This window comes from Tursiops truncatus, chromosome X (genome assembly GCF_011762595.2).
Source record: "Tursiops truncatus isolate mTurTru1 chromosome X, mTurTru1.mat.Y, whole genome shotgun sequence".
Taxonomy (NCBI): Eukaryota; Metazoa; Chordata; class Mammalia; order Artiodactyla; family Delphinidae; genus Tursiops; species Tursiops truncatus.
In genome coordinates this window covers 86,064,126-86,081,682 of record NC_047055.1, presented here as the reverse complement: position 1 = coordinate 86,081,682, position 17,557 = coordinate 86,064,126, and the positions used below count along the sequence as shown (strand labels likewise).

General features: G+C 41.8%; 1 pseudogene; it reads right to left on the bottom strand.

Annotated features, from left to right (window-relative positions):
• Positions 1-16,382: 16,382 nt before the first annotated feature.
• On the bottom strand, positions 16,383-17,019 carry LOC117310160 (peroxiredoxin-1 pseudogene; annotated as a pseudogene).
• Positions 17,020-17,557: the final 538 nt, after the last annotated feature.

Here is a 17,557-nt window from a genome sequence, read left to right as displayed (position 1 = left end):
CCTTTTACTCTCTATACTTCTTTATTGTTTGATTTGTCTTTATACAATGAATGTTATTTAGTACTTGTCTAACAAAAAGAGATACAATTATTTAATTAAAAATAAAGGACAACAGACAAAGAGGGAAGTTCGGAGAAAGACTGAAGAAGAATCATAATCATCCAAAGCTAGTTATCTCCAGGAATAAACAAGTGATGCCATTTGTGGTCTATCAGAATGACAACAAATATTTTAAAGTTTGGTAATGCTCATGGTCGGCAAGCATAAGGGGAAATAGGTGCTACCCTCCACTGTTGATGGATGATTGGTACAGGTTCTCTGGAGGCAATTTTGCAGCGTGCATCAGCATTTACCATTTATGTATCTTTGACCCAGCAAGACTACTGCTAAGAATTTACCATATGTATATATACTCAAAAGCATGTCATGGTGTAAGTATATAAAGATACTGCAGAATTTTTCATAATGGCAAAACACAAAGTGTCCATCATTGAAGTTTGGTTAAATAAACTGTGGTTCATCTATTAATTCTGAGAACATTAAGCAGCTATGTAAAACCAGGAGGTAGAGCTGTAGTGCTGATGTGGAATGATCTTTTTTAAAAATTTATTTTTTTGAAGTATAGTTTATTTACAATGTGTTAATTCCTACTGTACAGCAAAGTGATTCAGTTATACAGATATATTAATTCCTTTTCATATTCTTTTCCATTATGGTTTATCACAGGATATCGAATATAGTTCCCTGTGCTATACAGTAGGACCTTATTGTTTTCTCTTTCTCTATATAATAGTTTGCACCTGCTAATCCCAAACTCCCAATCCATCCCTTCCCCACTCCCCCCTTGGCAACCACAAGTCTGTTTCTGTTTCATAGATAAATTCATTTGTGTTCATTAGATTCCACATATAAGTGACATAATATGGTATTTGTCTTTCTCTGTCTGACTTACTTCACTTAGTATGATAATCTCTAGGTCCATCTATGTTGCTACAAAGGTCATTATTTTATTCTTTTTAATGGCTGAGTAATATTCCATTGTGTATACGTACCACATCTTCTTTATCTATTCATCTGTCGATGGACATTTAGGTTGCTTCCATGTCTTGGCTATTGTAAATAGTGCTACTATGAACATAGGGGTGCATGTATCTTTTCGTATCAGAGTTTTGTCTGGATATATGCCCAAGAGTGTGATTGCAGGATCATATGGCAACTCTGCTTTTAGTTTTTTGAGGAAACTCCATACTGGTTCCATAGTGGCTGTACCAGTTTACAATGATGTGGAATTATCTCAATGATTTGTTCTTAAGTGTGAAAAGTAGGAACTGTGACTATAGTATGCTACCACTTGTATCTTTCTTTTTCCTGGAAGAATACACAAAATTGTCAAAAGTAAAATTACATTTGGATAGAAGGACTAGGGTTCTGAGGCTGGAGAGTTGGGTTTTTTTGGCCATGCCCCATGGCATGTAGGATCTTAGTTCCCTGACCAGGGATCGAACCCATGCCCCCTGCATTGTAAGCGTGGAGTCTTAACCACAGGACTACCAGGGAAGTCCCCTGGAGAGCTTTTAATCTAAGATTTTAACTATTCGTACATTACAAATATTTTATCATGTGTGTATAGCTTCTAAAGAAACAAAAATACCATTCTAAAATATCAAAGAGGGCACTGACAGACTTGAAAAGCTTGGTCCATGGACTCCAGGTTAAGAACATTTGTTTTAGAGGAAAGAGCCTGCCCAAATATTTAATGTTCCAGCTCTTCAGTCTGGTAGTTCCCCAAGATCAAGGGCTCTATAGAGACACTGGTGGCAAGGTTTATATCCTGGAAAGTCACCCCTGGGCAAATAGTCTTTAGCAAACAAGGGCCATGTGAGTGTTAGAAAATTAGGGCATAGCTTTAACTACCAACTCTAGGTTTCTTTCTTTTAAAAAAACTTTTCATTTCTTAATTATTATAAACTCACAAGAAATTGCAACAACACAGAGAGGTCCTGTGTCCCCTTACCCAGTTTCCCCTAGCAGTAACATCTCACATAATTAAAGTGCATATCAAAAACAGGAAATTAACTGGTTCAATACAATTATCTAGACTTAGCTCTTACTCAGATTTTACTAGTTTTTGCATGCACTCATTTTTGGGGTATGTCTTTGTGTATAATTCTATTACATTTCATCACACGTGCAGATGGATATAACCCTCACCACAATCAAGAGACAGAAGTGTTCTGTCACAACAAAGGAACTCCCAATGTTGCTACTTTATAATTATATATTTCCTCTCATTCCCTATATGTTCTTAGCTGTTCTCCATCTCTATATATAATATTGTCATTTTTTGAGAATTTTATATTCTCAGAAGGGAATGGAATCACAAGGGATTAGCTTTCTTTCACTCAGCGTAAGCCCCGGGGGATCCATCCCTGTTGCTGCCTGTATCAGCAGCTTGTTTCTCTTTATTACTGAGTTGTAATTCATTGGGTGGATGTATTACAATTTGTTTAATCGTTCACCCACTGAAGGATGTTAGGGTTGTTTCCAGTTTTGTGTAATTACACATAAAGCTGCTTTGAATATTCATGTACACGTTTTTTTGTGTGAACATAAGTTTACATTTCTCTAGGATAAATACCCACGAGTGCAATTGTTGAATCCCATAGTACAAAATTGCCAGAGTGTTTTCCAGGGTAGCTTTACCAGTTTTTGTTCCCACCAGGAATGTTATGAGAGTTCAAATAACTCCATTCTGGTCAGCACTTAGTATCTTCAGTATTCTTCATGTTAGCCATTCTAATAGGTGTGTAGTGATATTTCATTATGATTTTACTTTGCATTTCACTAATGGCTAGTGATGTTGAACATGTTTTCATGTGTTTTTAGATCCATATCGTCTTCTTTGGTAAAGTGTCTGTTCAAGTCTTTTGCCAATTTTTGAATCAGATTCTTTGTTTTCTTATTGTTCAATTTTAGAGCGTTCTTTATATATTTATATATTCCGTGTACAAGTTTCTTGTTGGACCTGGGATTTGCAAATATTTTCTCACAGTTGATGGCTTGTCTTGTCATTCTTTTAACAAGGTTTTCCCACCGATAAAAAGTTTTAATTTAAAAAAAGTTTTAAAATGATGGGAATACAATAGGAGACTTAAAAAAAATATCTCTTAAGTTCCTTCAATTAAAGACCCATTGGATGTGTGTGTGTGTATATTTTTTTAAAAAATAAAAAAGTTTAATGTATCTATTTTTAATGGATTCTGCTGGCACCAATCACTGGTCAAGGCAAAGAGTGTTGCTGTAACTGTCATAAACCAATCATGGGCTCATCTCCTAGTGCTGGCCCACCCCTCCCTGAGGTCAAGAGTTCTCTGTTGGAGACTTGATCAGTGTTGGGGTTCTGTTAGCAAAAAGATAGGAGAATGCCTGCCAAAAGTGTCTGTCACAGAGTGTGAACTCACAGAGGATAGGCTTCTTGTGGTTTACTCCGTCTGATGCTGGCTTCCTTCAACTTGCAGGCCACCTCATCCAGACCTTCATTTTCTTCCTCTGTTTTCCTCCTGTTGCATGGTATTGGACCAGTTTGTGGCTTCTAGCCCATCTCCTAGAAGGGGAACAGCTCTGGTGAAAAGGAACAGATGTGGCAAAGAAAGGTGAGTGAAAAGTTTCAAGTTACTATTTGCATGTTCTGTCTGCCTTCTTGCAGGAAGCATTAGGTAGGAAATATCTAACATACAAGGCCACATAGCATAGGGGTAGGCGCTGGACTCCAGAGGCAGAATTTCTGCATTCAAACTACAGTGTCAATAGTTAATTGTTGTGGTAACTTTGGCCAAGTAAGTAGACTCTCTGTGCCTCAGTTTATTATGTACCTCATAGGGTTGTTGTGAATACTGAAATGAGATAATAAATACAAAACCCTTAGTATAGTGCTTGCACATAGTAAGTACTCACTAAATATTACTAGTTATTACTCTATTATTCACACTACTAGAAAAGTCTGGAAGGAAACAGTGCTGTGTCTGAATGGTGGCTTTCAGGGGATTTTTAATTTTCTTCCTTACACTGTTCTGTATTTTCCAAGTATCCTACAATGAAGCATATATTTCTTTGACAATCAGAATATGACACATCAAATTTCATTAAAATTAATAAACCTACCTATGGAGACAAAAGAGCTGCATGCAGAAAACTATAAGACACTGATGAAAGAAATTAAATATGATACAAACAGAGAGAGAGATATACCATGTTATTGGATTGGAAGAATCAACATTGTGAAAATGACCCAAAGCAATCTACAGATTCAATGCAATCCCTATCAAATTACCAATGGCATGTTTCACAGAACTAGAACAAAAAATTTTCACAATTTATACGGAAACACAAAAGACCCCGAATAGCCAAAGCAATCTTGAGAAAGAAAAATGGAGCTGGAGCAATCAGGCTCCCTGACTTCAGACTATACTACAAAGCTACAGTAATCAAGACAGTATGGTACTGGCACAAAAACAGAAATATAGGTCAATGGAACAGGATATAAAGCCCAGAGATATACCCACACACATACAGTCACCTTATCTTTGATAAAGGAGGCAAGGATATACAATGGAGAAAAGTCAGCCTCTTCAATAAGTGGTGCTGGGAAAACTGGACAGCTACCTGGAAAAGAATGAAATTAGAACACTTCCTAACACCATATACAAAAATAAACTCAAAATGGATTAAAGACCTAAATGTAAGGCCAGACACTATAAAACTCTTAGAGGAAAACATAGGCAGAACACTCTATGACATAAATCACAGCAAGATCCTTTTTGACCCACCCCCTAGAGAAATGGAAATAAAAACAAAAATAAACAAATGGGACCTAATGAAACTTAAAAGCTTCTTCACAGCAAAGGAAACCATAAACAAGATGAAATGACAACCCTCAGAATGGGGAAAATATTTGCAAATGAAGCAACTGACAAAGGATTAATCTCCAAAATATACAAGCAGCTCATGCAGCTCAATATCAAAAAAACAAACAACCCAATCCAAAAATGGGCAGAAGACCTAACTAGACATTTCTCCAAAGAAGATATACAGATTACCAACAAACACATGAAAGGATGTTCAACATCACTAATCATTAGAGAAATGCAAATCAAAACTACAATGAGGTATCACCTTACACCAGTCAGAATGGTCATCATAAAAAAATCTAGAAACAGTAAATGCTGGAGAGGGTGTGGAGAAAAGGCAACCGAGTCTCCTTTTGCCTGGCCAAACTCAAAGGATCTGAGGCTAATTATCATGATTCTATCTGCACATATGTGCTTCCAGTCTTGCAAAATATTTTCTTATCCAACATTTCATCACTTTCTCCCAGGAATCCTGTGAAATACTGGCCCAGGATTTTGTAGTCATGCTGATAGGCAGTAACATGTATTCTTTTTGATGGTTTCAGATGTCCCTATTTAAGACCATTCTTGAGTATCATGGTGAGTTAAGGGTAGGAATACTGATTTAATTTTAATGAAAAAAAATTTAACATCTTTATTGGAGTATAATTGCTTTACAATGGTGTGTTAGTTTCTGGTTTATAACAAAGTGAATCAGTGATACATATACATATATCCCCATCTCTCCTCCCTCTTGCGTCTCCCTCCTACCCTCCCTCTCCACCCCTTTAGGTGGTCACAAAGCATCGAGCTGGGACGAAGTGAGAGAGTGGCATGGACATATAGTGATGAAATGTTGGATGAGAAAATATTTTGCAAGACTGGAAGCACATATGGGCAGATAGGATCATGATAATTAGCCTCAGATCCTTTGAGTTTGGCCAGGCAAAAGGAGACTGGGTTGCTAACAGCTGAGCTTTCTGAATGGGCAGGACTTGGGCCCAGAGTTATGAGGCTGGAGGCCAGTTGGGCATTTTGAGTTGAGACTGGGGCTTGGAGAGACAGTGGTACTGGGGCCCTGTCCTGAGGGCATAGGGAAAATAGGAGTAAGGGAACTAGCATTTGTTAGCCACCTGGAGCTGTCAGTTACTTTACATAAAATTTCAAGGAACTTAATCCTCACCCACAATTCTGTGAAGTGGATTTTTCGGTCTGCAATTAAAGATGTGTGAATTAAATCTCAGAAAGGCAAAATGATTTTCCCAAGGTCCCAGGAGACAAGAGCATGGATTTATGGATTCAAACCATATGGATTTTATCTTTACAATGTTGGGGCCTTTATCTTATGTTATACCATGTTCCTTGTGGGTAGAGTGACCATACAACTTGGTTTGCCCTGGGCCAGTCCCAGTTTATACCTGTATTCATGGTATAATAATGAATAGCATCTTTTTACTTTCAAAAGTGTCCCAGCTTGGATGATACATTGTATGGTTACCTTACCAATGGGGAACAGCAATGGGGGACAACCAGGTCAGAGGGGTTCACTCTCTGGTCCCTCTGTCTTCCTTGAAATGCAGTATAACTTATACGCTTTCTCCTTTGATCAACAGACTCAGTTCAGCTTTGTCTTCTTGTTATGAGTAACAGCTACCATTTTTGAATTCTCATTTAATCCTCACAACTCTATCATTAGTCCCAATTTAAAGATGAAGAAGCAGGTACAGAAGGACAAGTGACTTGCCTAAGGGTCCAAAGCTAGTAAGTAGTAGAGGCGGGGCTTCAACACAGGTCTGTTTGACTCCATAATCCAGGACCCACTGGAGAATCTCCATGTGAACCTGCCCAAGCCACAGGGCTTAGGATCTATGATAATGTCATACTAGGACACTGCACAACACTCTGATTTCACTCCCTTTTCTGTAGCAGAGGGAGGAAAAGTTCATGGTATCCCTGTTCTCTTCCAGATGGTCTCAAAGTCCCCCAACATAGTCCATACTACAAATTTCAGAGAGACATCATATCATTGGAGTATGTCCTTCAGACATTGTGCTCAAGTCATCAACCATCTTTTCATTCTTTTACTCTTAGATGTCTCTTACCATGGTTTTCGTACATGAAAATCCCATGAAGCAACTATCCTGGTGGACTTGGGATTTTGAATAATTGGTCCATTCACAGGAGAGCCCCGGGAAAATACAAGCAGGAGTCTTCCCATTAAGGAAGAATTTGATCAGAGCCAGGCAGAGGGTCAATGACAAACTCAAAGGCCTGTGTGAAGTTCCAAGAGGACCCCAATCCCAACAAATTGCTAGAGTTTTGAGAGGAGAAACTGAGGCAAAAGACTGGGCCTTTGTAGCTAGTTGATACCTGGAGCCTGGAGAGAATTACAGAAGAAAGAAAGGAAAGAAATAGGAATGGTTACAACTTGGAGGCCAGTCTCAGGTGTACTAGGAAAGACTAGAATAAGGAGAAGGAAGTGACGGATGACAAAAAGCCTCTTTAGCAGCCTTACATATTTATTTAATAGAAATAATCAACAGGAACAGATATAAACACAAGGGACTGCACAATTCTCAAGTTCAGGGGCAGCAAGAACCTACTTCTCTCCTTCTTTCAGCAACAGCATTTTTATCCAGTAGGTTAGCCTTCCCCACTTCCTTCATGCTCTGAAGAAAAAGTAGGTGCTGCTTGTCCTAACAAGAGCCGTCAGGAAGTGCTCAGTGGAGTCACTGTCTCATAAGCCACTCTCAGAGAATTCAGCTCTCAGTCCCTGGCTATACTCTGCCAGCCCCAAGGGTGATGCCACGGAGGTGGGCAACTGCTGTTTTCCTCTGAAAAGGTCTCCTGCTTCTCTTCATCCTCAGCTCTCTCCTCAGCCTTGTTCACTTTGGCCATCAGGCTCTACATAGGCAGAGGGGATGATGTCAGGCCTTCAGGCATCTCATGGACTAGGTTCTTGAGAAGGAGAGGGGGAAGGGGACCCAAAAGGCCAGCCCTAGCTGCTTGGCCACAGTACTGGCATCTGAGTATCTGGTTATTTTTAGTTCTCATGCTGAGGGTTCACAAGTCAAGAAAAATGTGTGATCTAGTCTAGCTACTCCCTAACTCCAGGCCACGAGCTTGGTCACATGGCCAGATGGAAAGTCCCCAAATAATTGGGTGTCCTGTCAGTGTAATCTACAGAGAGGGATGATAAGACACAAAGAGCTCTCCCTACTCCTCAACTCAAAGATGCCCAGCTAGAATAGAGCCTGTAGGCTACACTTGATCTTGAGTGACCAGCACTTGGTGGCCATACCCTTGAGGAGCAGAATGGGATGGTGGTAATCAGTGTAGCAGTTGATACCTTGTATCAGTACTGGATTGTGAGGAAGGGCTCCTTGTCTTTAGCCCTGTTACTGAAGCAAAGGTAGACCTAGGTGTACACATGGTACTTGCCACCCTGACTGAGCCAAAGTGCCTCTGCCTGGTAGGTGAGGTTGTGCAGGGAAGACAGCAGATCTCAGGGCTTCCAGTTGTGTAGGAGTGATGACTGGGGCAGCTCCTCAGGATGGATTGGAGTTTCTGGAAGGAAAAGAGTAGCGGGTGGCTGTTAAGGATGAAGGAGACCTTCAGCTTAGAGTTCCATCAGCTCTTCGGACTCAACTCACCTCTATCCCAGCCTTCCAAAGGACCTGAAGGTTTTTTAAATGGGAGAGCAACTTGTTTAAATTGTCTAAAGAGCCACAGACCTAGGTTTGCGGCTGGGCTATACCACTCACTAGCCAGGTAACCTTGAGCAAGGGATTTTAACTTCTCTAAGACTCCACTTCCTCAAAACGTAAAACAGGGTAAATATTTTCTACTTTAATGTGGAGATTATATTAGACAATGTAGGAAAAGTACCTGGGACAGTTTGGCACATAGGGGACGTTCAACAAACAGAAGTTATTACTCTTATTACTGAAAGGAAGACCAAATGAATTAGCTAAATTTTCAAGCCCCTCTATTACATGGCCCTAACCTGTGTTTCAGACTTGGTCTCCTACCACTTCTCTATTGTGGCTTTCAGCTCCAATTGCATGGGATAAATTCCTGTCTCCTCGTCCTGTCCATGTGTGCTTCCACTTCTATGTCTTTGATCATGCTCTTCCCCAGCTCAGATTGTCATCACTCTCCTCTCTGCCTAAGCAAATCCAGCCCATCCTTCACATTCCCATCCATCCAGGAGGCAGAGCTGCAGGGCAACAGAGTGAGGTGAGCAGAGGTGAGTGAGGAAGGGGTGGTCAGCTGCCCCTCAGATGCACTGGCAGTGTCCATCCTGGCTCTTGTTGGGGAAGTGGAAAAATAAGCCTCGTTGGTAAAGAGCATGGGACAGAGGTGGGACAGTGGTGCAGAAAAACACCATTTGAAATTTCTGAGACCTCTGTGTCCTTAGATTGACACAGAGGGAAGGGATTGCAGGCCACTCCAGTTAATTAGCCCACACCATCCCAATAAGAATCTAAGTTCTCAAGGTCCATAGACCAAGTGCTTCTGGGCCACAGAGCTGAGACCAATTAGAGTTAAAATTTCTGGAAATTTACTTTTAAATACTTAACAAAGAGAGTGGGATCCATGTGTGTGTATCTGGTTAGTGTTGATCAACATCCTAGGAGCTTTTGGTTAACATTTGAAGTATCTTAATTAGAAATGCACAAGCCATGTGTTAGTTTTCATTTGAAGAAGCCCACACTCCAGAGGGCTGTCACCAATACTTAAGTTTTCTCCAGTTGATACCAGAGATTGTGAAATAGCATAATGCAAATTAGAAATGAGTTTTTCATTGGTGAAATGAATGCTGCTCAAGACATGTAGACTGGCTAGAAATACACAGGCTCTCCCACCTCTTATGTACAGGCTACAAGAATTTAGCCAGCCCAGTAGCATAATTCCTGTGGAATGGTGCCTCTAGGCTTGCAAGTCCCAACTGGTCCAGTGTTCTGAGGCTTACTGCAGCATTTGTCACCTGAATCCTACCATTAAAAGATGTGACATGTCCTTTGCCTCCTTCTGCTACAGGAGGACACAGCAAAAAGACAGCTATCTATGGACCAGGAAGCAGTCCTCACCAGACACTGAATCTGTTAGCACCTTGATCTTGGACTTTCAGCCTCTAGAACTCTTTTCTTGCAGCCACCTTCTTCCCTGTATATGAACTGGTGTCTTGCTGGGAGTAGAAGCAACAGTAGCCAGCAGCATCTCACCATGTTGCCCACAGATAGCAGCGCTTCCACAAAGGAGACAACATATGACGACCACAAACAACTTCCTGCCCATAGTCCTCCAGATCCAAGCCATCAGTAAAGTCCAGGATATTCACAGCTGTTTTGTTCACTGATGTAGCCCCAGTGTCCAGGACACAATCTGGCATGTAGAATACCTTGAGAATATTTGTTGAATGAGAAAGCAAACCAGTCTTAAGTCTGACCTTACAGGTGAGTTACCCCTTGGAATTAGCGACACTGCCTCTGGAAACACCTGTTAGAAGTAGTATATTTTCTATGAACACCACACAACAGAAGGGAAACTCTTAATCTCCATCATCCTAAGTGTCTGCATGAAATAACACATGATCCTGAAACTCAGTTTAACAGAATTTTCATAAAGACTACAGATTCTCAGTTTCTCTAGCCTCTTAGATGAAGGTACCAATTCAGGTCAATCAACATTTTCTAAACGCCTACAGTGTTCAATATGGGCTGTATATTACTGGCCCATCTTTTCAAAACCAACAATCATCAGCATGATACATTCATTTACATTTATATTAAATTCTTTTTCTCAGATCTAACCAAAAATGTTGAAAGTCAAGGTTGACAAAAATTAAAACAGTAAACACAGAGATAACTTTTTCAATTAAGATAAGTAGGATGTGAATTTTCTTTTTCATACTGGAAGTAAGTAAAACACACGTACACACACAATTACCAAAATAAAATAGAACCTCTGGGGGAAAAAAATACAACAAAACGATGTCACATGAAAAGCACTAACAGGGAATCTAAAGGGATCTGAGATTTTAGTGAACTTATAGAAGAGGCCGTATTTTTGTGCCTGCTTATTCTCTCCCTTATACTCTACATCTAGTCTGTCAGCACATCCTGGTGGTTTGACCTTGGAGATATTTATCCAGAATGCAACCACTTTTCACCATGCCCACTGCCATCATTCTGGTGCAAGCCGCCAGGAATCACCTTTAACATGATTGCAAGAGTCTGCCAACTGGACTTCCTGTTCTGCCTTAGACTCCCTTAAATCTTTCTTTCTCCATAGAGCAGCCAGAATGTTCCTTTTAAAATAGACATCACATAAGTCAGGTCATATCACTTCTCTGCTCAAAACCCTCCAATGGCTTCCTGTCTCATTCAGAAGAAAACCCAAACTGCTAACCATGGATCCCAAGAACATAGGGGATCTGGTGCTCCGCTCACCCACCAATCTCCATAGTTAGTCTTACTTTATTACTCTCTCTCCTCATTCGCTCCCCTCCAGCCTCATTGGCCTCCTCACTGTTCCTCAAGTATTCCAGGCACCAGGCACCAGGCACCCTCTCTTCTCAGGCCCTTCTCACTTGCTTTTTTCTTTGCCTGGAGTGTTTGCCCCCAGAGAGGTGAATGGCTATTTCCCTCACTTTCTTCAGCTCTTTACCCAAAAGTCTTTTTTTTCTTCTTTTTAAAAATAATAACAGCTGCTGTTTTTTAAAGAAATCAACTAATTAGGCTGCGTTGGGTCTTCATTGCTGTGCGTGGGCTTTCTCTAGTTGTGGAGAGCGGGGGCTACTCTTTGTTGCGGTGCGTGGGCTTATTGTGGTGGCTTCTCTTGTTGCAGAGCACGGGCTCTAGGTGCGCAGGCTTCAGTAGTTGTGGCACGTGGGCTCAGTAATTGTGGCACGTGGGCTCTAGAACGCAGGCTCAGTAGTTGTGGCACACGGGCTTAGTTGCTCCGCGGCATGCGGGATCTTCCCGGACCAGGGCTCGAACCCGTGTCCCCTGCATTGGCAGGCAGATTCTTAACCACTGTGCCACCAGGGAAGTCCCAAAGGTCGTCTTCTTAATGAGGCTTTCTCTAGCCACACTACCTCCATTCCAATGCTTCTTATTCCCCTACCCTGTTTTCTCTCCTTAAAACTTGCAAGAATCTAACATACTATATATTTTACTAATTTCTTTTTTTTGTTGCTGTTGGGGATAGGTGTTTATTAATTAATTAATTTATTTTTGCTGTGTTGGGTCTTCATTTCTGTGTGAGGGCTTTCTCTAGTTGTGGTAAGCGGGGGCCACTCTTCATCGCGGTGCACAGGCCTCTCACTATCGTGGCCTCTCTTGTTGTGGAGCACAGGCTCCACACGCGCAGACTCAGTAGTTGTGGCTCACGGTCCTAGTTGCTCCGCGGCATGTGGGATCCTCCCAGACCAGGGCTCGAACCTGTGTCCCCTGCATTAGCAGGCAGATTCTCAACCACTGCGCCACCAGGGAAGCCCCTATTTTACTAATTTCTTATTTGTTGTTTACCTCCCCTGGGAAGATGTAAGCTCCACAAGTGCAGGAATTTTTGTGTCTGCTTTATTTCCCACTATTGTCTTTAGTGACTAGGGTATGCATGTAGTAGACATTCAATAAATATTTGTTGAGTGAATGAATGAATGTTTCTATAAGACTGGTATGGCAGATTAAGGTTAATAGCAAATCTTTTGCTACCCTTCTCCCTGAGAGGTAGAGTCTAATTCCCCTTGCCTTAAATCTGGGCTAGACTCAGTGATTTGCTTTGCCAAAAGAATTCAGCAAAACTGACATTCTGGAACTTCTGAAGTTAAGTCATAAGTCTTGTAGCTTTCACACAGGTTTCTTATAACACTCACTCTGGAAGCCTTAAGCTGCCATGTAAGAAATCCAACTACCCTGAGACTGTCACGCCACAGAGTTCCCATGTAGGCACCTTGCACAACAGTGTCATCTGAGCCCAGCCTTCCAGTCATCCCTACTAAGGTGCCAGATATATGAGTGAAGCCATCTTGGACGCTCCAGACCATCCCAGTCCACCAGCTGAGAGCAATCTCAGTCATGTGGGACACAAGAATCATCCAGCCAAACCCTGATGGAATTCCTGACTCACACAATTATGAGATATAAGAAAATGGTTGTTTTAATCCACTGAGTTCTTTTTTAAAATTTTATTGGGGTATAGTTGATTTACAATGTTGTGTTAGTTTCAGGTGTACAGCAAAGTGAATCGGTTATACATATACATATACCCACTCTTTTTTAGATTCTTTTCCCATATAGGTCATTAAAGAGTACTGACTAGAGTTCCCTGTGCTACACAGCAGGTTCTTATTAGTTATGTATTTTATATACAGTAGTGTGTATATGTCAATCCCAATCTCCCAATTTTATCCTTCCCTCCCTTTCCCCCCTGGTAACCATAAGTTTGTTTTCTACATCTATGACTCTATTTCTGTTTTGTAAGTATGTTCATTTGTATCACTTTTTTGATTCCACATATAAACAATATCACATGGTATCTGTCTTTGTCTGACTCTCTTAGTATGATAATCTCTAGGCCATCCATGTTGCTGCAAATGGCATTATTTCATTCTTATTATTTACTTATTTAATTTTTTGGCTGCATTGGGTCTTCGTTGCTGCACACAGGCTTTCTCTAGTTACGGTGGGCAGGGGCTACTCTTCGTTGAGGTGAGTGGGCTTCTCATTGTGGTGGCTTCACTTGTTGCGGAGCATGGGCTCTAGGCACACAGGCTTCAGTAGTTGTAGCACGTGGGCTCAGTAATTGTGGCTCGTGGGCTCTAGAGTGCAGGCTCAGTAGCTGTGGTGCACGGGCTTAGTTGCTCCACGGCATGTGGGACCTTCCTGGACCAGGGATCAAACCCATGTCCCCTGCATTGGCAGGCGGATTCTTAACCACTGCGCCACCAGGGAAGTCCATATTTCATTCTTTTTTATGTCAGGCATTAAGTTCTGGGGAGGCTTGTTACACAGCCATAGATAATTAGGACCCCCAGGAAATATGAACCTATCTTTCTCAAAAGTCCTTCCTGGGTCCCTGGGGAAGCAACTGACGTTTCTGGATACTGTGCTAGAGAATATTATCAGTCCCTTGAAGGAAAGCTAGACAACTCTGAGAAGACCAACTTCTGGTACGGCCCACCCCATCCCCACATTAGGGGCAGAGGACAGAGGCTAGAAGGAGGAGGCTGTCGTCACTGGACAGCCTGTCAACCTTCTCACTCGCTCACTGAGGACACATATTTCTTAATACTGTCAGCCAGCTTGAGGCACATCTGGTCAGAAGTCAGGGGACACTGGCAGGCCCTTGAGCAACTGTAAGTATTTCAATTCTTCAGGACTTCCAAGTGGTTGGCTCTTTAAGAGAAAACATAACAAACCGATGACTTAACCTTCCAGATGGTAGGAAGCTGAGCCTGAATTACAACAGTGTTATCCGTCCCTGACCTTGTTCCAAAGGAACCTGAAGAGGAAAGAGAGGCCCGTTCACTAGTTACACTTTCTAGTCAGGTCTAATTCCCTTTTAAAAGTGGAAGATTCATCATGATGATCATTTTGTAATATGTAGAAATATTGAATCACCATGTTGTGTACCTGGAACTAGCATAGTGTTATAGGTCAATTTTACTTCAATTAAAAAAAGAAAGAGAAAAAAAATCAGTGCTTAACATCCTTGAGTGTATTTCAAGCTTTAACCTGAAAAAAGTCATATGTATAACATTTATTTATTACTGATAAATAAATATATTTTTACATTTTCTTGTTAGCTTTGAGGCGAACCTTATGTCTACTCACCAAGTGGCAGTTATAATCTGGAATGTAGAGTGTGATCCATTTAAACCAGATCAATTTGAAGTAGGTCCAGGCCTAGAGTCCTTGGTCCAGCACTAGAAACTGACCAGATGCCTATTATTAAATTCTTTTTTTTTAAATTTGGCTGGGCAAGACTTTTATTGCGTACAAGATGATCTTTTTTTTTTTTTTTTTTTTTTGCAGTACGTGGGCCTCTCACTGTTGTGGCCTCTCAGGCTCCGGACGCGCAGGCTCAGCGGCCATGGCTCATGGGCCCAGCTGCTCCGCGGCATGTGGGATCTTCCTGGACCGGGGCATGAACCCATGTCCCCTGCATTGGCAGGCAGACTCTCAACCACTGCGCCACCAGGGAAGCCCCAAGATGATCATTTTTGATAAAGAATTATAGTAAAGATCTTAAATGAAGATAACAAAGCTCAAAGAAGTTTGGTCAAAAGACCAAAGCAGATCCAGACTTGCCACCTGCCTTGGAATATGGGATTACTACCTGTTACCATTTCTCTGCAGTGCTTCAAAATGCTACTTGTTACAGGGCTTAAGAAGCAACTATCCCCTAAATAATGGTACCTGCCTCAGAGGATTCTTATGGAGACTGAATAAATACTACCTGGCATATAATAAGCTATTATTAAAGGCCCCAGGAATCCTATACTGTCGCTCATAGTTCTTGCTTGTCTGAATACTGGAGGAGTAGGTAGGCTGGGGTAGCCGTGTCTGGAAGGTGTCTAGAAGGGCACCACATGATATACAGAAGGATTCTCAGTCCTGAATCTGCCCTAGCCTCAAGAGCCCAGGAGGAATCCACCTTTGCCCCACTGACAACCCTCCCTCAGGACAATGATATGAGGGCAAGAAAGAACTACCCTTAAATCAAGGATAGAAACCCAGGGAAGCCAAGAGGTGCCCAGCACTGTGCTTTTGACACAGAAAGCCCTACCCTATGAACACCAGTGCTTGTGTTTGTGTCCCCCTCTCCCTTTTAGTTCCAAAGGTACTGAAGCCTCTAACTCTGATCTTTTACAGAACCAGTACCAGGCATTTATCAGAAGAGGCCAAGCCTCAGGTTTTCATATAGCCCTCCCAGTAGTGTAAAAGTAAATGTCAGTAATCTCATTGGGCTCTTAACCTGCAACCCAGCCTATAGCATAAATTGCAGTGCCTTGGCCAATAGTGTAGTAGGTCTTGCTCTTCTCCAGATATGGTGAAATGAAACACCTTGCTTCAGGTCCATTCCCTGTATCTCCTTGCATTTCCCCTCAATATAATTTCCTGATTCTGAGGCAGCTCTCACACCTCATTTTCCCCTAAAGAGGGAAAGCAAAAAGTAAATTTCTCTTACACTCAAAGGCTAATGCCTCCCTAAAATGAAGAATCAACAAGGTCTCAGCTCAAGTTTAATAAAACTACAAAAGACCAAAAGCGATAACCTAGTACTATACACATCAGTTTGCCTGCCGCATAATACAGCTCAGGCCATTCCCTCCAGAGGAAGAAAGGCTGGCCTCCCCAACCCCTGCAGGAAAGGCCTGTCCTGTTCCACACCACATCTGGGCTGAGTGTAAGGTCCTGTGTTTTAAGCATTACAATAGTACAAAATACAATAGTTTTGTTCTCATGGCCACCTACTGCAACCTGGCCCTAAAATGGCCCAGTGCTCACTTCTGCTTAGAGAAATATTCTTTGCTCTTCTGGACATCAGGCTTGATGGTATCACTGCCAGGCTTCCAGCCAGCTGGGCACACTTCCCCATGTTTGTCAGTAAACTGGAAGGCCTGAACTAGTCTCAGTGTCTCATCCACAGAACGGCCAACAGGAAGGTCATTTATGGTGATCTGTTGAATGATACCTTTATCATCAATAATAAAAAGGCCCCTGAATGAGATGCCTTCATGGGCCTTTAAGACCCCATATTCCTGAGCAATGGTGTGCTTGGGGTCTGATATCAAGGGAATGTTCATGGGTCCCAGTCCTCCTTGTTTCTTGGGTGTGTTGATCCATGCCAGGAGACAGAAGTGAGAATCCACAGAAGCACCAATCACTTGGCAGTTGAGTTTCTTAAATTCTTCTGCCCTATCTCTGAAAGCAATGATCTCTGTGGGGCACACAAAGGTGAAATCAAGAGGATAAAAGAAGAACACAGCATATTTTCCTTTGTAGTCAGATAGACTGATATCTTTGAACTGACCATCTGGCATTACAGCAGTTGCTTTGAACTGGGGGGCATTGTGCCCAATTTTGGCATTTCCTGAAGACATATTGCTATCAGCAGTTCTCACAGACAAACCACAGAAGACAGTCAGGAAAGAGACACGCCAAAATAAATTCTTTGTATCCTCAAAAAGAAAAGAAAAAGTACTCTTGTGGAAAGATCCTCACCTCCCCCAGCTCAGCCATCAACTTGCTGTGGGGACCTCCTGTAAGGCATTTCATCTCTCTGGGCCTCAGTCTTCTCATATGTAAAATAGAGATGTCTTTCAGCATTTTAGAAGCTCCAGTTAGTCTGGGCTCAAAGAAAGGGAAAGAAAGAAAGGTATGAGGTAGTGTCTAAAATGGTAAGGTGACTTCAGCAAAAGTGCAATAGTAGTCCTAAGTCCTATTAGCTCAGAGTCCACAAGTCCTGGCCTTTTCTTCTACCCCCCTCTCCATCTTCCCTCTTGTCCCTGGTGTAAGGTTGTGTTTGGTTCTGAGACCTTCATTCCATCAATAAATATGTATGGCGATGGAAGCCCCAAGATTCAGATTGCCTCATTTCCTGTTCTCAAGTACCCCTCACAACCATACCCCTCCACTTCTCATTTCCTTCCACTGCCT